Raw genomic sequence first — 20,344 nt, 5'->3', positions numbered from 1 at the left:
TGAAAAATTTGTGTGTAGAAATTTTCAAATGGGTACCTTATTTGTTGTGTAAATGTTCACTGAAAACATAATATTACTAGAAAAAAAAAATCAGCTGACCTTAGATGTGTGAGATTATTTCTGGACGTTCAGTTCTATTTCATTGGTCCAGGTCGCTATGAGTCGGAATTGACTCGATGGCAGTGGGTTTGGTTTTGGTTTTGGTGTGTCTGTTGTTACATCAGTACCAGGGTATTTTGATTATTTTAGCTGTATATGTTTTAAAATCAGGAAGAGTAAGTTCCTCACACTTCGTTCTTCTCTTTCAGCATTACTTTACCTATTCGAGGCCTCTTGCCATTCCATATAACATTGAGGGTTGGTTTTTCCATTTTTTTTTTATAAAGAAGGCTGTTGGAATTTTGATTGAGATTGTGTTGAATCTATAGATTGCTTTGGATAGTATTGACATCTTAACAATATTGAGGCTTCCAATCAATGGACGTGAAAGATATTTAAGTCTTCTTTAATCTCTTCCCAGCAGTGGTTTAGAACTTCCGTTGTATAAGTCTTTTACATCCCTGTTTAAATTTATTCCTAGGTATTTTATTCTCATAGACTCTGTTGTAAATGGAATTGTTTCCCTGATTTCCCTTTCAAAATTCACATTGCTGGTGTTAGAAACACAACTGATTTTTCTTTGTTGACCTTGTATGCTACAACTTGCCAAATTCCTCCATTAGCCATTCTTTCTTATGGACTTTTTGGTATTTTATATATATATATATATAAAATATATATGATCGTGTCCATGAATAGAGATAATTTTACTTCTTTTCCAATATGGATACCTTTTATTTCTTTTTCTTGTCTTATTGCTCTGGCTAGGACTTCTAATACAATATTGATTAGAAGTGCTGAGAGCGGACACTCTTGTCTTCTTGATTTCGAGGAGAAAACCCTCAGTCTTCCTCCATTAAGTATTATGTTGGCTGTTGGCTTTTCATATATGTCCTGAATCATAGTGAGGAACTTCCCTTTTATTCTAATTTTTTTAATGGTTTTCATCAAGAAAAGCTGCTAGATTTTAGCAAATGCTTTTCTGCATCCAGAGTGAGGGTTTTGTGTTTCTTCTCCGTTGTTGTAGTGATATGGTGTATTACATCGATTGATTTTCTAATATTGAACCATTCCCGCATTTCTGGAATTGATCTCACTTGGTCATGGTGTATGACTCTTCTAATATGCTGTTGAATTCTGTTTGCTAGTATTTTGTTGAGGATTTTTGCATCTATAGTCATAAAGGATATTGGCTTGTAATTTTCTTTTTTGGTGGTGTCTTTGTCTTGTTTTGGTATCAAGATTATGTTTGATTTATAAAATAATTTTAGGGAATATTCCTTCTCTGTCTTTTAGAAGAGTTTAAACAGGATTTGTGTCAATTTTTCTCTAAATGTTTGGTGGAATTCCCCAGTATAGCCATCTGGTACAGGATTTTATTTTTGTTGGAATCACTTCATTCATTATGAGTCTGTTTAGATTTTCTATTGCCTCTTGACTCAATTGGATACGTTGTGTTCTAAGAATTTGGCCATTTCATCTAGGTCAGTTTGTTGCCATACAGCTTTTCATAATATTCTGTCATAATTCTGTTTATTTCTGTTGGGTCGGCTCTAATGTCTCCTTTTTCATTTCTTATTTTAGTAATTTTCATCTTTTTTCTTTTTTTGCCAGTCTACCTAAAAGTTTACCTGTGTTTTATTGATTATGCAAAGACATTAGACTGTGTGGATCATAACAAATTATGGATAACACTGTAAAGAATGGGAATTCCAGAACACTTAATTGTGCTCATGAGGATCCTGTACGTAAATCAACAGGCAGTCATTTTAACACAATAAAGGGATACTGTGTGGATTAAAATCAGGAAAGATATGAGTCAGGGCTGTATCCTTTCACCATACTTATATTGGTATTCAGTCTGTATGTTGGGCAGATAATCCGAGAAGCTGCACTGTATGAAGAAGAACAGGGAATCAGGAGTGAAGGAAGACTCATTAACAACCTGAGTTATGCAGATGCCACACCTTGTTTGCTGGAAGTGAAGAAGACTTGAAGCACTTAACTGATGAAAATCAAAGACGACAGCCTTCAGTATGGATTACACCTCAGCATAAAGGAAACAGTAATCCTCACTACTAGACTGTGATGGATTGAATTGCATCTCCCGAAAATATGTGTCAACTTGGTTAGGCCATGATTCCCAGTAGTGCATGGTTGTCCTCCATTTTGTGATTGATATAATTTTCCTATGTGTTGTAAACTCTAATCTCTGGGCAAGATTAGATTATGTTAAAGAGGATTAGGGTGGGATGTAATACTCTTAACTTAGGTCACATCCCTCACCAGTGTAAAAGGAGTTTCTCTGGGGTGTGGCCTGCACCATCTTTTATCTTTCAAGAGATGAAATGGAAGGGAGCAGAGTGTGGGGGGCCACATACCACCAAGAAAGCAGTGAGAGGAGCAGAGCATGTCCTGTAGACTGGAGGTTCCTGTGCTGAGAAGCTCCCAGACAAAGAAAAGATTGATGACGAGAACCTTCCTCCAGAGCCGAGAGAGAGAAGGACTTCGCCTGGAGCTGAGGCCCTGAATTTGGACTTGTAGCCTACTAGACTGTGAGAAAAAAATTTCTGTTTTTTAAAGCCATCTACTTGTGGTATTTCTGTTATAGCAGCACTAGATAACTAAGACATAGACCAATAAGCAGCATCATAATAAATGGAGAAAAAATTGAAGTTGTCAAGGATTTCATTTTACCTGGATCCACAGTCAACACCCACGGGAAGCAGCAGTCAAGAAATCAGATGACACATTGCATTGGGCAAATCTGCTGCAAAAGACCTCTTTAAAGTGTTAAAAAGCAAAGATGTCACTTTGAGGACTAAGGTGCACCTGACCCAAGCCATGGTGTTTTCAATTGGGCCATAGGCATGTGAGACCCAGACAATGAATAAAAAGTCTGAAGAAGAATTGATGTTTTTGAATTATGGTGCTGGTGAAGAATATTGAATATACAAAGGACTGCCAAAAGAACAAATCTGTCTTGGAAGAAGTACAACCAGAATGTTCCTAGGAGGCGAGGATGGCGAGACTTCATCTCACATACTTTAGACACGTTATTGGGAGGGACCAGTCCCTGGAGAAGGACATCGTGCTTGGTAAAGTAGAGGGTCAGCAGAAAAAGGAAGACCTCAGCGAGATGGATTGACACAGTGGCAGCAACAATGGGCTCAAGCATAATAATGATTGTGAAGATGGCGCAGGCCCAGGCAATGTTTTGTTCTGTCGTACATAGGGGTCACTATGAGTTGGAACTGACTCAGTGGCACCTAACAACAACATCTAAAAGTTGGTCAATTTTATTGATATTTCAAATGACCAACTCCAGATTTTGTTGATTCTGTTTTTCTGGTTTTTATTTCTGCTCTGGTCTTTGTTATTTCTTTTCTTCGATAGGTTTCGGCTTAGTTTGGTCTTCTCTTTCTAGTTCCTCAAGTTGTAGAGTTAAGCTGTTGATTTGAGGTCTTTTATTTCCCCCCTTGTAGCGTTTATTGTATAAGGTTCCTTCTGAGTACTGCCTTCGATACACCTTATAAGTTTGTTATGTTGTGCTTTTATTTTCATTTGACTCTAAGAAATTTATGATTTCTTCTTATTTCTTTCTTGAAACCATTGGTGGTTTAATAGTGTGTTACTTAAGTTCCATATTATTAGTGTATTTTCCAGTTTTGTTTTTTCTGTTACTGATTTCTAGGTTCACTTCATTTTGGTCAGAGCAAATACTTTGTATGACTCTAGTCTTTTTAAATTTATAGAGACTTGCTTTGTGACCTAACAAGTGGTGTATCCTGGAGAATGACCCACATGCACTGGAGAAGAATATATATTATGCTGTTGTTAAGTAGAGTGTTCTATATATGTGTTAAGTCTAGCTGGTTTGTGGTATCATTCAGATCCTCTGTTTCCTTGTTGATCTCCTTTCTGGTTGTCCTGTCCAGTATTGAAAGTCGTGTATTGGAGTCTCCAACTATTATTGTAGTGCTATCTCTTTTTACCTCCAATTCTATCAGTGTTTGCTTTATATATTTAGGTGCTCCGATGTGCGGTGCATATATATTTATAATTGTTAAATCTTCTTGATGAATTGACCCTTTTATCACTATATAATATCTATATTTTTCTCACAGATTTTATCTTAAAGTCTACTTTATCTGATATTAAAATTTGCACTCCAGCTCTTTTGGTTATTATTTGCATGGGTTATTTTTTTTTTTCCATCCTTTCACTTTCAGCCTCTTTGTTTCCTTGTGTCTAAGGTCTTGTAAACAGCATAGAGTTGAATCATATCTTTTTCTCCATTGTACCACTCTCTACCTTTTGACTGGAGCATTTAGTCCATTTACATTCTCTGTAATTACCAATGAGGAGTGACTTACTTCTGCCACTTTGTTATTTCTTTTTTGTTGTATGTCTTAAGTCTTTTTTTTTTTTTTTTGGTCCTTTACTACTGCATGTTTTTGTGCTTTGCTGAATATTTTCGTGAGCCATTTTGGTTCCTTTCTCCTTTTGTGTGTTTTTAAGGTATTTTCTTAGTGGTTACCATGAGTATTACATTTAACAGTAGTATTTATAACACGCAAAATTTTTTTTTTTTTTTTTCAGGGTAAGTTGGTACCACATTAGCTTCAGTAACATTCAAGAAATTTATGCATATACCACCATCCCCCCAATTTTGCTGTTGCCATCACTAGTTACATCTTTATATTGTATGTGCCTGCATTTTTTCCTTTTTATACATTTGCCATTAAATGAAGGACAAAACAGTTGGAATTACCGAACATGAATATCTTATTACTAGCTTTTGTACTTGTCCATGCAGTTTCCTTTATTGGGGATCTCTCATTTTATGTATGGCTTTAAATTACTTACTAGTGTATTTTTCCATCCATCTGTAGGACTCCCGTTAGTATTTTCTATAAGGCTGGTCTGATGGATATGAACTGTTTCAACTACTATTTACTTGGGGATTTTTAATTCCACTGTCATTCTTGAAGAACAGTTTCACTGGGTATTCTTGGTTGATTTTTTTTTTTTTTTAATCTCAGCACTTCTGGCCTCCTGTGTTTCAGAGGATAAGTTAGCACTCGATTTAATTGGGGATCTTTTATATGTGACTGTTTGCTTCTTTCTCACTGCTTTCAGGATTCTCTCTTTATCCTTATTTTTGAGAGCCTGACTATGAAGTGTCTCAGTGTAGATCTCTTTGGTTTTATCTGCTGGGAGTTCTTTGACCTTTTTGGAATTTGTAGATTCATGTCCTTCATTACATTGGAGAAATTTTCTATCCTTATTTCTCCAAACACTCTTTCTGTCCCTTTCTCTCAGCTCCTTCTGGGTTTCCCATGATGTGTATACTAGGTCTCTTGATTTTTGTCCCATAATTCCTTTAAACTGTGCTCAGCTTTCTTGATCCTCCTTTCTGCTGTTCAGTCTCTTTAACTTCTACTGTCTTATCCTCTAATTCACTGATGCTTTCTTCTGCCTGATTAAATCCTTCCATTGTGTTTCTCATTTCAGTTACTCTCCTTTTCAGTTGTAATGTTTCAGTTTGGTTTTTTTTCATCTCCTTTTTTGGTCCTCATTTTGTTCTTACATTGTTTTTCTTTTTAATTTTAGATCTTTGTCTATTTTTTTCTTTAACTCTTTTATTATGTTTAACATTGTTATATTCTTCCATTCTTTTCATTATTCGGTCTTCCATATATTCACTTTCACTGCCTTCGTCATACTTATTTGGGTGGGCCATCATTTCTTATTTTCATTGTGTGTCTTGTGATTTTTTTGTTGGGGCATTGGAATTTTCAGGGGTGCTAACTTTCTCAGTACTCCCCAGTATTTGGCTTGTTTGCCCACACCTCTTTCTGCAATAAACTGTTATGTGGGCAGAGACTTCATCTTTTGCTTATTTCCTCTCTGTGTGTGATAGCTCCTTCTCCCTTCCTGGCTTAATTAGGATTCAGAAGGTCCAGTTCTCAGTTTTGCACTTTCATTGTCTCCCAAACATACCAGAGAACATGCTGTGGTCAGTTTGTCCACCAGTGTGCACTGCCATTCAGGCACGGTATCATGCACTAATCAATCTACCAGAGGTTGCAGTCCTCTCTCTCTGGTCATTATTCCCTTCCCTTCTCTATTTCTGCAACCACGTTTTCTGTCGGAAAACCCACACCAGGCAAGCCCCGTTCAGGGCTAGGTGTTGCCCCCCAGTTTTGCCTGAGGCTTCTTTCCATGCTCTATTGGGACTGATTATGCCTGAGCTGTCAATCAGGGGAAGCACAGGCAGACTTCCCTTCATTTTAGGAGAAGGGGGGCTGGCACTCTCCAGAAGGACTTCCAGAAGATATGTCTTGTTAGTTTCAAAGCTCCAGTGGCCCTGTGGTGGTTGGTGGAGCAATTTCCACTTAGGCGACCCATTTCCTGGCTCTACTGTAGGGAACCTTTTGTAGGAGTTTGTGTTAGTTCAGTAGCCGAAGGTTACTGCATGGAGGTGGGTCTGTCACACTAGAACAGACTTCTGGGGAGGTATGCCTTGTTTCTATCAGAGCACCCCCGGTAGATTATTGGCTGTGAGTACAGCCTCCACCCAAGAGCAGTCCTAGCATGCAGCAGTCTCAGTCAGCAGTCCTTAGCATCAACCGGAGAGAGAAGCAGACCTGAACTGACCTCGGGGAGGTCTGTCCTGTTGATTTCAGAGGCCTGTGCTATGGCGTGCACAGGGAGGCAGGTAGAGTGCCAACTGTGGGAGCAGACTTCACTGCAGGGAGTCTTCTCTAGCAGTTCACCACAGCCTGGCAGCCGCCCATGACCAGATGGGGGAGGTACTGTCACACTCTGATTGGACCCTGTAGGGAAGTCTGCCTTGTTGCTATCAGAGTCCCCTCGGTAGATTGTTGGCTGTTAAGCCTCTTTTCCTAGCACACAGCAGACTTTGTCAGCAGTCCTCAGTGCTGACCAGAACTGGGGTACAGACAGACCCAAACTGATCCCCAGGGAGGTCTGTGGTTTTGGTTTCAGAGACCTGAGCTATGGGGTGCCTAGGGAGGTAGGTAGAGTGCTGACTCTGGGAGCAGACTCCACTGCATTGTGCCTTTTTTAGCAATTTGCAGCAGCCTTGGAGCTGAGTGTACCCAGGTGGGAGAGGGGCCGTCACACTCCGACTGGACCCCCAAGGAGGTCTACGCAATTCGCAGCAGCCTTGGAGCTGAGTGTAGCCAGGTGGGAGAGGGGCTGTCACACTCTGACTGGACCCCCAAGGAGGTCTACTTCATTAGTATCAGAACCCCTCCTCCCCATCGTATGCTGGCTGTGGATGTAGCTTCCACTCCAGATGCCTGCTTCATAGTACACAGTAGCCTCAGTCAGCAGTCCTTGGCATCAACTGGAAGGGGGAGCAGACAGACCCACAGTGACCCTCAGGGATCTCTCCTGTTGGTTACAGAGGTATAAGCTATGGAGTGCCTAGGGAGGCAAATAGAGTGTTGACTATGGGAGCAGACTCCAGTGCAAGAGCCTTCTGTAGCAGTTCATAGCAGCCTTTCAGTTGACAGTGTTTGGGTGGGAGAGGTGCTGGTATGCTGTGATTGGACCCCTGGGGAAGTCTGCCTTGTTAATTTTAGAGCAGAAGCTTGGAGTCCTATATTTTTACAGGTAAGGGGTGTGCTGCTTAGGGAGAGACAGGGATAATTTGGAGAACCAGTTTTCCTACTGTACTCGTTGGTTCATTGATCTTGCCTGTCTGCAGTTCCCTGCTGCTGTCCTCTGCTCCTTGATTCAGAATCCCTCAGGGCCTAGCACAGTTTCTTTGTTGTATTTCTTCTTGTATTTGTAGGGGAGGGTTGGAACTATGGTCTGTTTATGCTGCCATCTTCCCAGAATCCCCCAGTATTCTGTGTTTTTTGTTGCTAACGTAAATGGCATTGTTTTAATTTTTTTTTATTGTGCCTGATGTGTAGAAATACAATTAATTTTTATTGACTTTGTGTGCACTTGAAAAATTTATTCTATTTGTCAGTTTGTTTACATTTTCTACACGTTACCACGTCGTCGGTGAATAAAGACAAGTTTAATTCTTTTCTGATATTTTTTCATACCTATTGCATGGATTAGGACCTGCAGTACAACCTTGAATATAAGTCTTGAGATATGCTTGCCTTGTTACTCATCTTGTGTTTTTATTATTATTTTTTTATAGATACCCTTTATAAGATTGATTTTCTATTCCTAGTTTCCTGGAAATTTTTATCATGAAAGCATGTTGAATTTTATCAAGTGCTTTTTTATCTACTGAATTGACTGTATGTTTTTTCCTCCTTTATTCTGTTAATGTGGTGAGTTACATTGACTATCATATATTACACAGGCAGTCCCCAGGTTACGAATGAGATCCGTTCCTAAGTGTATCTGTAAGTCGAACTTGTAGGGAAGTAGGAACATGTGCGTATAGTTCTTATTTAGCCTTACTTTAATGCAAGAAAAGACTCAGAGTGTTTTCAATGATTGAAAACCTGCTCATGCAGCAAGTGAAGGTGATTGTGATGAATTTGTTGCAATCAGTTCATAGTGAAGGCATATTTACATACCATTAAAGGACAAGTACAAATTGTTATTCAGATGTTCCTAACCCTGAAACTTACTGTACTGACCTTTCATTCCTGGGATAAATCCCACTTCTTTATTATGCATATTCTTGTATTATAGGTTCAATTAGCCAATACTTTGTTAGGATTCTTGATGTCTGTTTTCCATGAGGATTATTGGTCTGTAGTTTTCTTGTGATATATCCTTGTCAGTTTTTGATATCAGGACTATAGGAAGTGCTCTCTCAGTCTCTATTCTTTGAAAAATTAGAAGGTGATATTATAGTTTCCTTAAATGTTTGTTAGAATTCACTGGATAAATCACCTGGGCCTGATGTTTTTATTGTGTGAACTACTTGTGCAATTTTCAGGAAGTTGTGTTTTTCAGGAATTTATCAATTTTCTCTGTGTTGTCAGGCTATCCTTTTTTTGTTTTTAATCTTACTGTGTCAAAATATATCAAACAGAACATTTGTCATCTTAACGGTTTTTAAGTGTACAATTCAGTGACATTAATTACATTCATTGCATTCTTCAGGTATCACCACTATCCATTTCTAAATCTTTTTCATCACCCAAAACAAACTCAGTACTCCTTAAGCAAAAACTTACTCCTCCCTTCCCCCAGCTCCTGTTGTTGTTCTTAGGTGCTCTTGATTTGGTTCCAACTCATAGTGACCCTAGGCAGAACAGAACAAAACCCTGCCCAGTTGTGCGCCAACTTTACTGTTATCATTATGCTTGAGCCCATTGTTGCAGCCACTGTGTCAGTCTGTCTCATTGAGGGGTTTCCTCTTTTTCACTGACCCTCTGCTTTATCAAGCATGATGTCCTTCTCCAGGGACTGATCCCTCCTGATAACATGTCCAAAGTATGTGAGATGAAGTGTCACTATCTTTGCTTCTAAGGAGCATTCTGGTTGTACTTTTTCCAAAACAGATTTGTTCGTTCTTTTGACAGTCCGTGGTATGTATATTCTATATTCTTCACCAGCAGCACAATTCAAAGGCATCAGTTCTTCTTCTTTCTTCCTTATTCATCGTCCAGCTTTTGCCTGCATATGAGGTGATTGAAAACACAATGGCTTGGGTCAGGCACACCTTAGTCTTCAAGGTAACATCTTTGCTTTTGAACACTTTAAAGAGGTCTTTTGCAGCTGATTTTCCCAGTGAAATGCATCTTTTGATTTCTTGACTGCCACTTGCATGAGTGTTGATTGTGGATCCAAGTAAAATGAAATTCTTTACAACTTCAACCTTTTCTCCATTCATCAAGATGTTGCTTATTGGTGCAGTTGTGAGGATTTTTGTTTTCTTTATGTTGAGATGCAATTCATACTGAAGGCTGTGTGGTCTTTGATCTTCATCAGTAAGTGCTCTAAGTTGTCTTCACTTTCAGCAAGGAAGGTTGTGTTATATGCATAAGGCAGGTTGTTAATCTTTCTCCAGTCCTGATGCTGCCATTCCTCTTCATAATAGTCCAGCTTCTCAGCTTATTTGCTCAGCATACAGATTGAATAGGTATGGTGAAAGGATACAACCCTGATGCACACCTTTTGTGACTTTAGACTATGCAGTATCCCCTTGTTCTGTTTGAACGACTGCCTCTTGATCTACGTTCAGGTTCTTCATGAGCACAATTAAGTGTTCTGGAGTTCTGGAGTTCCCATTCTTCACAATGCTATCCATAATTCGTTATGATCCACACAGTCGAATGCCTTTGCATAGTCAGTAAAAGACAGGTAAACATCTTTCTGGTGTTCTCTGCCTTCAGCCAGGATCCACCTGCCATTAACAGTGATATCCCTGGTTTCACATCCTCTTCCGAATATAGCTTGAGTTTATGGCAGTTCCCTCTTAATATGCTGCTTTTGAATGCTGCTGCAGCTGATTTTGAATGATATTCAGCAAAATTTTTCTTGTGTGTGAAATTGATATCATTTGATAATTTCCGCATTTGGTTGCCTCACCTTTCTTTGGAATAGGCATAAATATGGATCTTTTCCAGTCAGTTGGCAAGGTAACTGTCTCCCAGATTTCTTGGCATAGATGAATGACCACTTCCAGTGCTGCACCATTTGTTGAAACATCTCTTTCGGTATTCCGTCAATTCCTGGAGCCTTGTTTTTTGCCAGTGCCTTCAGTGCAGCTTGGACTTCTTCCTTCAGTACAATTGGTTCCTTATCATGTGCTTGAAATGGTTGAATGTCAAACAATTCTGTTTGGTGCAGTGACTCTGTGTATTCCTTCTGTCTTCTTTTGATGCTTCCCACGTTGTCTGATATTTTCCCCATAGAATCCTTCACTATTGTGTCTCGAGGGTTCAATTTTTTCTTCAGTTCTTTCAGCTCGAAGAATGCTGAGCGTGTTCTTCCCCTTTGGTTTTATGTCTCCAGCTCTTTACACATGTCATTATAGTACTTTACTTTGTCTTCTGCAGCTGCCCTTTGAAATCTTCTGTTTGGTTCTTCATCATTTTTTCCATTTGCTTTAGCTACAAGACATTCAAGAGCAAGTTTTAGAGTCTCTTCTGACATGCATTTAGGTCTTTTCTTTCTTTCCTGTCTTTTTAATGACCTCTTGCTTTCATCATGTATGATGTCCTTGATATCATTCCACATCTCCTCTGGTCTTTGGTCGTTGGTGTTAAACGCATCAAATCTGTTCTTGAGATGGTCTCTAAATTCAGGTGGGATTTACTCAAGGTCATACCTTGGCTCTCATGGGCATGTTCTAATTCTCTTCAGTTTCAACTTGAACTTGCATATGAGCAATTGATGGTGTGTTCTGTAGTTGGCCCCTGGCCTTTTTCTGATTGATGATATTGAGATTTTCTATTATGTCTTTGCACAGATGTGGTTGATTTGATTCCTGTGTATTCCATCTGGTGAGGTCCATGTTTATAGTCGCCATTTATGTTGTTGAAAAAAGGTATTTACAATGAAGAAGTTGTTGGTCTCACAAAATTCGATTGTGCAATCTCTGGCATCATTTCTGTCACCAAGGCCATATTTTCAACTACTTATCCTATTTCTTTGTTTCCAACTTTCGCTTTCTAATCACCAGTAATTATCAATGCATCCTGATTGCGTGTTTGATCAATTTCAGAATGCTGAAGTTGATAAAAATCTTTGATTTCTTCATCTTTGGCCTTAGTGGTTGATGGGTAAATTTGAATAATAGCCGTATTAACTGGTCTTCTAAGTTGTCTTTCCCAGCATAGTAGACCATATGATTGTCTGATTCGAAATGGCCAATTCAGCTCACTAATGCCTCGGATATGGATGTTTATGTATTCCATTTCATTTTTGACAATTTCCAGTTTTCCTAAATTCATACTTAATACATTCTACATTCTGGTTATTAATGGATGTTTGCAGGTGTTTCTTCTCATTTTGAGTCATGCCACATCAGCAAATGAAGGTCCCAAAAGCTTGAGTCCATCCATGTCATTGAGGTCAACTCTACTTTGAGGAGACAGCTCTTCCCCAGTTGTCTTTAGAGTGTCTTCCAACCTGAGGGGCTCATCTTCTAGCACTATATCAGACAATGTTCCACTGCTATTCATAAGGTTTTCCCTGGCTAATTCTTTTCAGAAGTAGACTCCTGGGGCCATCTTCCTAGTCTGTCTTAGTCTGGAAGTTCAGCTGGAACCTGTCTGCCATGGGTGACCCTGCTGGCATTTGAATACCAGTGGCATAGTGTCTAACGTCATAGCAACATGCAAGCCCCCATTGTGCAACAACCTGACAGATGCGTGGGGGCCCAGCTCCCGGTAACCACTAATAAACTTTTGCGTCTATGCATTTGCCTGTTCTGGACATTTCATGTAAGTGGGGTTATACAGTATAATTCTATCTTAGTTATCTGGTGCTTTTATACCAGAAATTCAACAGATGAGTAACTTTAACCAACAAAAATTTATTTTCTCACACTTTAGGAGACTAGAAGTCCAAATTCAGGGTGCCAGCTCCGTGGGAAGTATCATCTTCCCTCATCTCTAATCACTTCTCTCTCCTTTGTCTGGTTTTGGGGTTTATTAGGGAAGTAACACTTATTTGATCAGGATAACCTTTTCTCAGCCATGCCTGTAGGGCAGGCTTCCCTCAGCCATTTGGCCTAGCCTTTGCCCTGCTTGGGCAAGTGTTACTAAGCTGTTTAGCTCCTCCAGTAAGTGACAGACACACCCCATTCCACTAGGAAGCATTGGCCCAAAGGCGTTCAGCTCTCTAGCTCTGTGGGTCAGCAAGCATAGTTCTACTAACAAGTTCCCGGAGGCACCCCGCTTCAACAGCAAGCCTCCTGCCTGCAGGCGCTCAGCTTTCTCACTCTGTGAGTTTATTGGTATGGGCTCACTAAGCACAGATCCTTTATTCAGTGTTTCAACTCAAGAGGTTAGAAAAGGATCCGATAGTTTATTTGGTTGGTTTACTGAAGCATGGATTAAGTGGTGGCCTACACTAAGTCAAATTGAAGTGCCAGACCTGCCTGGGTATACTATAGAAGAAAGTATCCAAACTCTTAGGGAAATTGTCATATTAGAGTGGATTTATCAGATTGGTCCCACAGACCCACCCATTCAGTGCCCAGAGCACAGACTTTTTACCACGGTAATAAGGAAAGAATTTATGAAAGGAGCCCCAACATCCTTGAAGACTGCTGTGATTACTATTTTATATAAGTCAGATTTGACAGTGAGAGCTGCCCTAACTGAATTAAGACACCTAACTACAAATGGGCTGATTGGACCCCGTGGTGACAGGGGCCAAGTGGCAGCATGTAATCAACAAAGATACGGTGGGTGTGGTTACCATAATGGATAGCACAGTCAAAACAGTAATCAGGTTGGTCTGACTCACGTAGACTTATGGTGTTAAATACTAAGTCATGGTGTCCCGAGGAGTGAAATAGATGGGAAATTACTGAGTATTTACTTGATCTGTACAAGCAGAAGAATTCTAGGACCCAGTGAACAGCAGTCTAACTTGAATCACCAGAAGAGTCAGGGCCCCTCAATCAGTTCCCAGACTTGGGCCAGTTTACAGACCTACAACCCCTGAATGAAGGGGAGGCAAGGTGCCCTTAAGGAAGGACCCCACTGCACTGCCAAAAATTTTGTGTTGTTAATCTTTCTCCCAGCCTCCCCCAAAGGGATCTATGGCCTTTAATGAGAGTGACTGTTCATTGGGGAAAAGAAAATAATGAGACTTTTTGGGAATTTCTGTACACTGGCTCTGAACTGACACTAATTCCAGGAGACCCAAAATGTCCCTGTGGCCCACCAGTCAAAGTGGGGAAGCCAGGTTATCAATGCAGCCTTAGTTCAGTGAGTCCAATGGGTCCGCGAACCTATCCTGTAGTGATTTCTCCAGTTCCAGAATGAATAGGTGTATTCAGCAGCTGCCAGAAGCCCCACATTGGATTCTGGACATGTGAAGTAAGAGCTATTATGGTAGGAAAAGTCAGGTGGAAGCCGTTAGAATTGCCTCTACATAGGAAAATAGTAAATCAAAAACAATACTGTATTCCTGGACGGATTGCAGAGAATACTGATGCCATCAAGGACTTGAAGGATGCAAGGGTGATGATTCCCACCCCATTCCCATTCAACTCTCCTGTTTGGCCTCTGGGGGAAAAAAAAATGGATGAATCTTGGAGAATGACAGTGGATTATTGTAAGCTTAACCAGGTGGTGACTCTAATTGCAGCTGCTTTTTCATTGCTTGAGCAAATTAATACATCTGGTACCTGGTATGCAGCTATTGATCTGGCCAATGCCTTTTTCTCGATTCTGGTTTCAAAGGATCACCTGAAGCAGTTTGCCTTTAGTTGGCAAGGCCAGTAGTACACTGTCCTACCTCAGGGGTATACCAACTCTCCAGCCCTGTTTCATAATTTAGTTCACTGGGAACTTGATCGCCCTTCCCTTCCACAAGACATTACACTGGTCCATTACACTGATTGGACCTGCTAAGGAAGAAGTATCAACTACCCTGGACTTAATGGTAATACATTTGCTTACACCAAAAAAAAACAAACCCGTTGCCCTCGAGTCAATTCCAACTCATGGCAACTCTATAGGACAGAATAGAACTGCCCAGTTGGGTTTCCAGGGAGCAACTCCTGGTGGATTTGAACTGCCAAACTTTTGGTTAGCAGTTGTAGCTCTTAAGCACTACACCACCATGGTTTCCTTTGCATGCTCAAAAACGGGTGGGAAATTAATCCCACAAAAATTCAGACACCTTCCACTTCAGTGAAATTTCTAAGGATCCAACAGTGTGGGGCATGTCGAAATATTTCTTCTGAAGTGAAGGATAAGTTGTTACATCTGGCCCCTCTGACAACTAAAAAGGAGGCACAACACTTGGTGGGCCTCTTTGGATTTTGGTGGCAACGTATTCCTCATTTGGGTGTGCTACTCCAACCTGTTTATCAAGTGACTCAAAAAGCTGCTAGTTTTGAGTGGGGCCTAGAACAAGAGAAGGCTCTGCAACAGGTTCAGGCTGTTGTGCAAGCTGCTCTACCACTTGAGCCATGTGATCCAATGGTGCTTGAAGTATAAGTGGCAGATAGAATTGCTGTTTGGAGCCTTTGCAGGCCTCTATTAGTGAATTACAGCTCAGACCCTTAGGATTTTGCAGCAAAGCCCTACCATCCTCAGCAAATAATTAACTCTCCTTATGAGTAACAGCTTTTGGTTTGTTGCTGGGCCTTAGCAGAGACTGAACACTTAATTGTGGGCCACCAACTCACCATGTGGCCTGAGCTGCCTATCATGAACTGGGTGTATTCTGACCTACAGAGCCATAAAGTTGGATGTGCACGGCAGCACACCGTCATTTAATGGAAGTGGTATATACATGATTGGGCTTCAGCAGGACCTGACAGCACAAGTAGGTTGCATGAGGAAGTGGCCAAAATGCTCATGGTCTCCACTTCTGTCATATTACCTGCTTTCTCCCAGTCTGCACCTATGACCTCATGAAGAGTTCCTTATGATCAGTTGACTGAGGAAGAGAAAACCACATGCAGAACCACATGCATGATATTCAGGCACACCTCGAAAATGGACAGCAGCAATGCTTTTGCCCCTTTCTAGGACTTCCCTTAAGGACAGTGGTAAAGGCAAATCCTCCGAAGGGGCGGAACTTCAAGCAGTGCACCTGGTTATTCACTTTGCTTGGAAGGAGAAATGGCAAGATATGCGATTGTATACTGATTCATGGGCTGTGGACAAGGACTTGACTGAATGGTCAGGGAATGGTCAGTGACAAGGGGGTATGGAGAAGCGGTATGTGTGTAGACCTCTGAATAGGCCAAAAAAGTGAAGATGTTTATGTCTCATGTGAATGCTCACTGATGAGTAACCTAAGCAGAGGAGGATTTTAACATTGAAGTGAATAGAATGATGTGTTCTGTGGAAACAAGTCGTCCTCTTTCCCCAGCCATCCCCATCATTGCCCAGTGGTCTCATAAACAAAGTTGCCATGGTTGCAGGGATGGAGGTTATGCATGGGCTCAACAACGTGGACTTTGACTCTCCAAGGCTGACTTGGCCACAGCCACTGCTGAGTGCCCAATTTGCCAGCAACAGAGACCAACCCTGAGCCCCTGATATGGTACCATTTCTCGAGGCTATCAGCCAGCAACCTAGTGGCAGGTTGATTACATTGAACCACTTCCATCATCCAGTTTTTCATTCTTACTGGGATAGATACTTACTCTGAATACGAGTTTCCCTTCCCTGAACTCAGTGCTTCTGCCAAAACTGCCATCTGTGAACTCACGCAATGCCTTATCCACCAGCATGATGTCACATACAGCATTGCCTAGGATCAAGGGACTCACTTCACAGTTAATGAAGTGTGGTAGCGGGCTCATGCTCATGGAATTCACTGGCCTTACTATCTTGCCCATCACCCTGAAGCAGCTGGCTCGATAGAACAATGGAATGGCCTACTAAAGATACGATTATATTGCCAGCTAGGTGGCAGTACTTTGCAGGGTTGAGGCAGTGTTCTCCAGGAGCTATATGCTCTAAATCACCATCCAGTATATGGTGCTGTTTCTCCCATAGCCAGGATTCCTGGGTCCAGGAATCAAAGGGTTGAGATTGGAGTGGCACCACTCACTATTACCCCTGGTGACCCTCACGGAATTTTTGCTTCCTGTTCATTAGACCCTGTGCTCTGCAGGTCTAGAGGCCTTAGTTCCAAAGGAAGTTATGTTCCCACCTGGAGACACAACACTGATTTCTTTGAACTGGAAGTTAAGAATGCCCCTGGCCACTTTGCAAAGGACATGAACAGGCACTTCACCAAAGAAGACAATTCAGGTGGCTAACAGATACATGAGGAAATGCTCACAATCATTAGCCATTAGAGAAATGCAAATCAAAACTACAATGAGATACCATCTCACCCCAACAAGGCTGGCATTAATCCAAAAAACACAAAATGATAAATATTGGAGAGGTTGTGGGGAGACTGGAACACAGGAACTGCTGGTGGGAATGTAAAATGGTACAATGAGTTTGGAAATAGATTTGGCTCTTCCTTACAAAGCTAGAAATAGAACTACGATGTGATCCAGCAGTTCCACTCCTTGGAGTATATCCTAGAGAAATAAGAGCCTTCACATGAACAGATATATGCACGCCCATTTTTTTTTTTTTTTAATGTTCATTGCAGCACTGTTTACAATAGCAAAAAGATGGAAACAACCAAGGTGCCCATCAGCGGATGAATGGATAAATAAATTATGGTATATTCACATAATGGAATACTACACAACAGTTAAGAACAACAATGAATCTGTGAAACGTAACATGGAGGAATCTGGAAGACATTATGCTGAGTTAAATTAGTTGCAAAAGGACAAATGTTGAATGAGACCACTATTATAAGAACTCCAGAAAAAATTTAAACACAGAAGAAAATATTCTCTGATGGTTATGAGGGTTGGGAGGGAGGGAGAGGGATATTCACTAGTTAGATAGTAGACAAGAACTATTTTAGATGAAGGGAAAGACCACACACGGTACAGGAGAGATCAACACAGCTGGACTAAACCAAAACCAAAGAAGTTTCCTGATACAATCAAATGCTTTGAAGACCAGAGTAGCAGGGACAAGGGTTTGCAGACCATGGTTTCAGGGGACATCAAGGTCAATTGGCATAACAGAATATATTAAGAAAATGTTCTGCATCCCACTTCAGTGAGTGGCATCGGGGGTTCCAAACTCTACCAAGTGGCCATGTAAGATGCATTAATGGGTCTCAACCCAAGACATATGGTAAAAGTGAGCCCGAGAGACAGAAACAACCACATAAACCAGAGACTACATCAGTCTGAGACTGGAGGAACTAGATGGTGCCTGGCTACCACCAATCACAACCCTGACAGGGAACACAACAGAGAATCCCTGATGGAGCAGGAAAACAGTGGGGTACAGATCTCAAATTCTTTTAAAAAGATCAGACTTAATGGTCTGATCAAGACTATTGGGGCCCTGGAGGTCATGGTCCCCGCACCCTTTATTAGCTCAAGACTGGAATCATTCCTGAAGCTAACTCTTCATACAGGGATTGGACTGGACTATAAGGTAGGAAACAATACTGGTCAAGAGTGAGCTTCTTGGATCAAGTAGACACATGAGACTATGTGGGCAACTCCTGCCTGGAGGCAAGATGAGAAGGCAGAGGGGAATACAAGGTGGAGAGGAGGAATGTGCTGTCTCATTAGGGGCAGAGCAGCTAGGAGTACATAGCAAGGTGTGTATAACTTTTTTTTTTTTTAATAACTTTTATTAAGCTTCAAGTGAACGTTTACAAATCCAATCAGTCTGTCACATATAAGTTTACATACATCTCACTCCCTACTCCCACTTGCTCTCCCCCTCTTGAGTCAGCCCTTTCAGTCTCTCCTTTCTTGACAATTTTGCCGGCTTCCCTCTCTCTCTATCCTCCCATCCCCCCTCCAGACAAGAGTTGCCAACACAATCTCGAGTGTCCACCTGATATCATTAGCTCACTCTTCATCAGCGTCTCTCTCCCACCCGCTAACCAGTCCCTTTCATTTCTGATGAGTTGTCTTCGGGAATGGTTCCTGTCCTGTGTCAACTGAAGGTCTGGGGAGCATGGTCGCCGGGATTCCTCCAGTCTCAGTCAGACCATTAAGTTTGGTCTTTTCATGAGAATTTGGGGTCTGTATCCCACTGATCTCCTGCTCCCTCAGGGGTCCTCTGCTGTGCTCCCTGTCAGGGCAGTCATCGATTGTGGCCGGGCACCAACTAGTTCTTCTGGTCTCAGAATGATGTAGGTCTCTGGCTCATGTGGCCCTTTCTGTCTCTTGGGCTCTTAGTTGTCGTGTGGCCTTGGTGTTCTTCCTTTTCCTTTGCTCCAGGTAGATTGAGACCAATTGCTGCATCTTAGATGGCCGCTTGTTAGCATTTAAGACCCCAGACGCCACATTTCAATGTGGGATGCAGAATGATTTCATAATAGAATTATTTTGCCCATTGACTTAGAAGTCCCCGCAAACCATGTTCCCCAGACCCCCGCACTTGCTCCGCTGACCTTTGAAGCATTCATTTTATCCCGGAAACTTCTTTGCTTTTGGTCCAGTCCAATTGAGCTGACCTTCCATGTATTGAGTGTTGTCTTTCCCTTCACCTAAAGCAGTTCTTATTTACTGATTAATCAATAAAAAACCCTCTCCCACCCTCCCTCCCACCCCCCCTCGTAACCACAAAAGTATGTGTTCTTCTCAGGTTTACTATTTCTCTCGATCTTATAATAGTGGTCTTATACAATATTTGTCCTTTTGCCTCTGACTCATTTCGCTCAGCATAATGCCTTCCAGGTTCCTCCATGTTATGAAATGTTTCACAGATTCGTCACTGTTCTTTATCGATGCGTAGTATTCCATTGTGTGAATATACCACAATTTTTTTACCCATTCATCCGTTGATGGACACCTTGGTTGCTTCCAACTTTTTGCTATTGTAAACAGAGCTGCAATAAACATGGGTGTGCATATATCTGTTTGTATGAAGGCTCTTGTATCTCTAGGGTATATTCCTAGGAGTGGGATTTCTGGGTTGTATGGTAGTTCTATTTCTAACTGTTTAAGATAACGCCAGATGGATTTCCAAAGTGGTTATACCATTTTACATTCCCACCAGCAGTGTATGAGAGTTCCAATCTCTCCGCAGCCTCTCCAACATTTATTATTTTGTGTTTTTTGGATTAATGCCAGCCTTGCTGGTGTGAGATGGAATCTCATCGTAGTTTTAATTTGCATTTCTCTAATGACTAATGATCGAGAGCATTTTCTCATGTATCTGTTGGCTGCCTGAATATCTTCTTTAGTGAAATGTGTGTTCATATCCTTTGCCCACTTCTTGATTGGGTTGTTTGTCTTTTTGTGGTTGAGTTTTGACAGAATCATGTAGATTTTAGAGATCAGGCGCTGGTCGGAGATGTCATAGCTGAAAATTCTTTCCCAGTCTGTAGGTGGTCTTTTTACTCTTTTGGAGAAGTCTTTAGATGAGCATAGGTGTTTGATTTTTAGGAGCTCCCAGTTATCGGGTTTCTCTTCATCATTTTTGGTAATGTTTTGTATTCTGTTTATACCTTGTATTAGGGCTCCTAGGGTTGTCCCAAT

At 41.2% G+C, this 20,344-nt stretch overlaps 1 protein-coding gene across 9 annotated transcripts in view; it reads left to right on the top strand.

Annotated features, from left to right (window-relative positions):
- Positions 1-20,344, top strand: part of EXOC2 (exocyst complex component 2) — a 330,347-nt gene that overhangs the window by 227,424 nt on the left and 82,579 nt on the right. The window lies entirely within an intron of this gene.

This window comes from Loxodonta africana, chromosome 1 (assembly GCF_030014295.1).
Source record: "Loxodonta africana isolate mLoxAfr1 chromosome 1, mLoxAfr1.hap2, whole genome shotgun sequence".
NCBI classification, from domain to species: Eukaryota; Metazoa; Chordata; class Mammalia; order Proboscidea; family Elephantidae; genus Loxodonta; species Loxodonta africana.
This window is presented reverse-complemented; position numbering and strand designations above follow the sequence as displayed.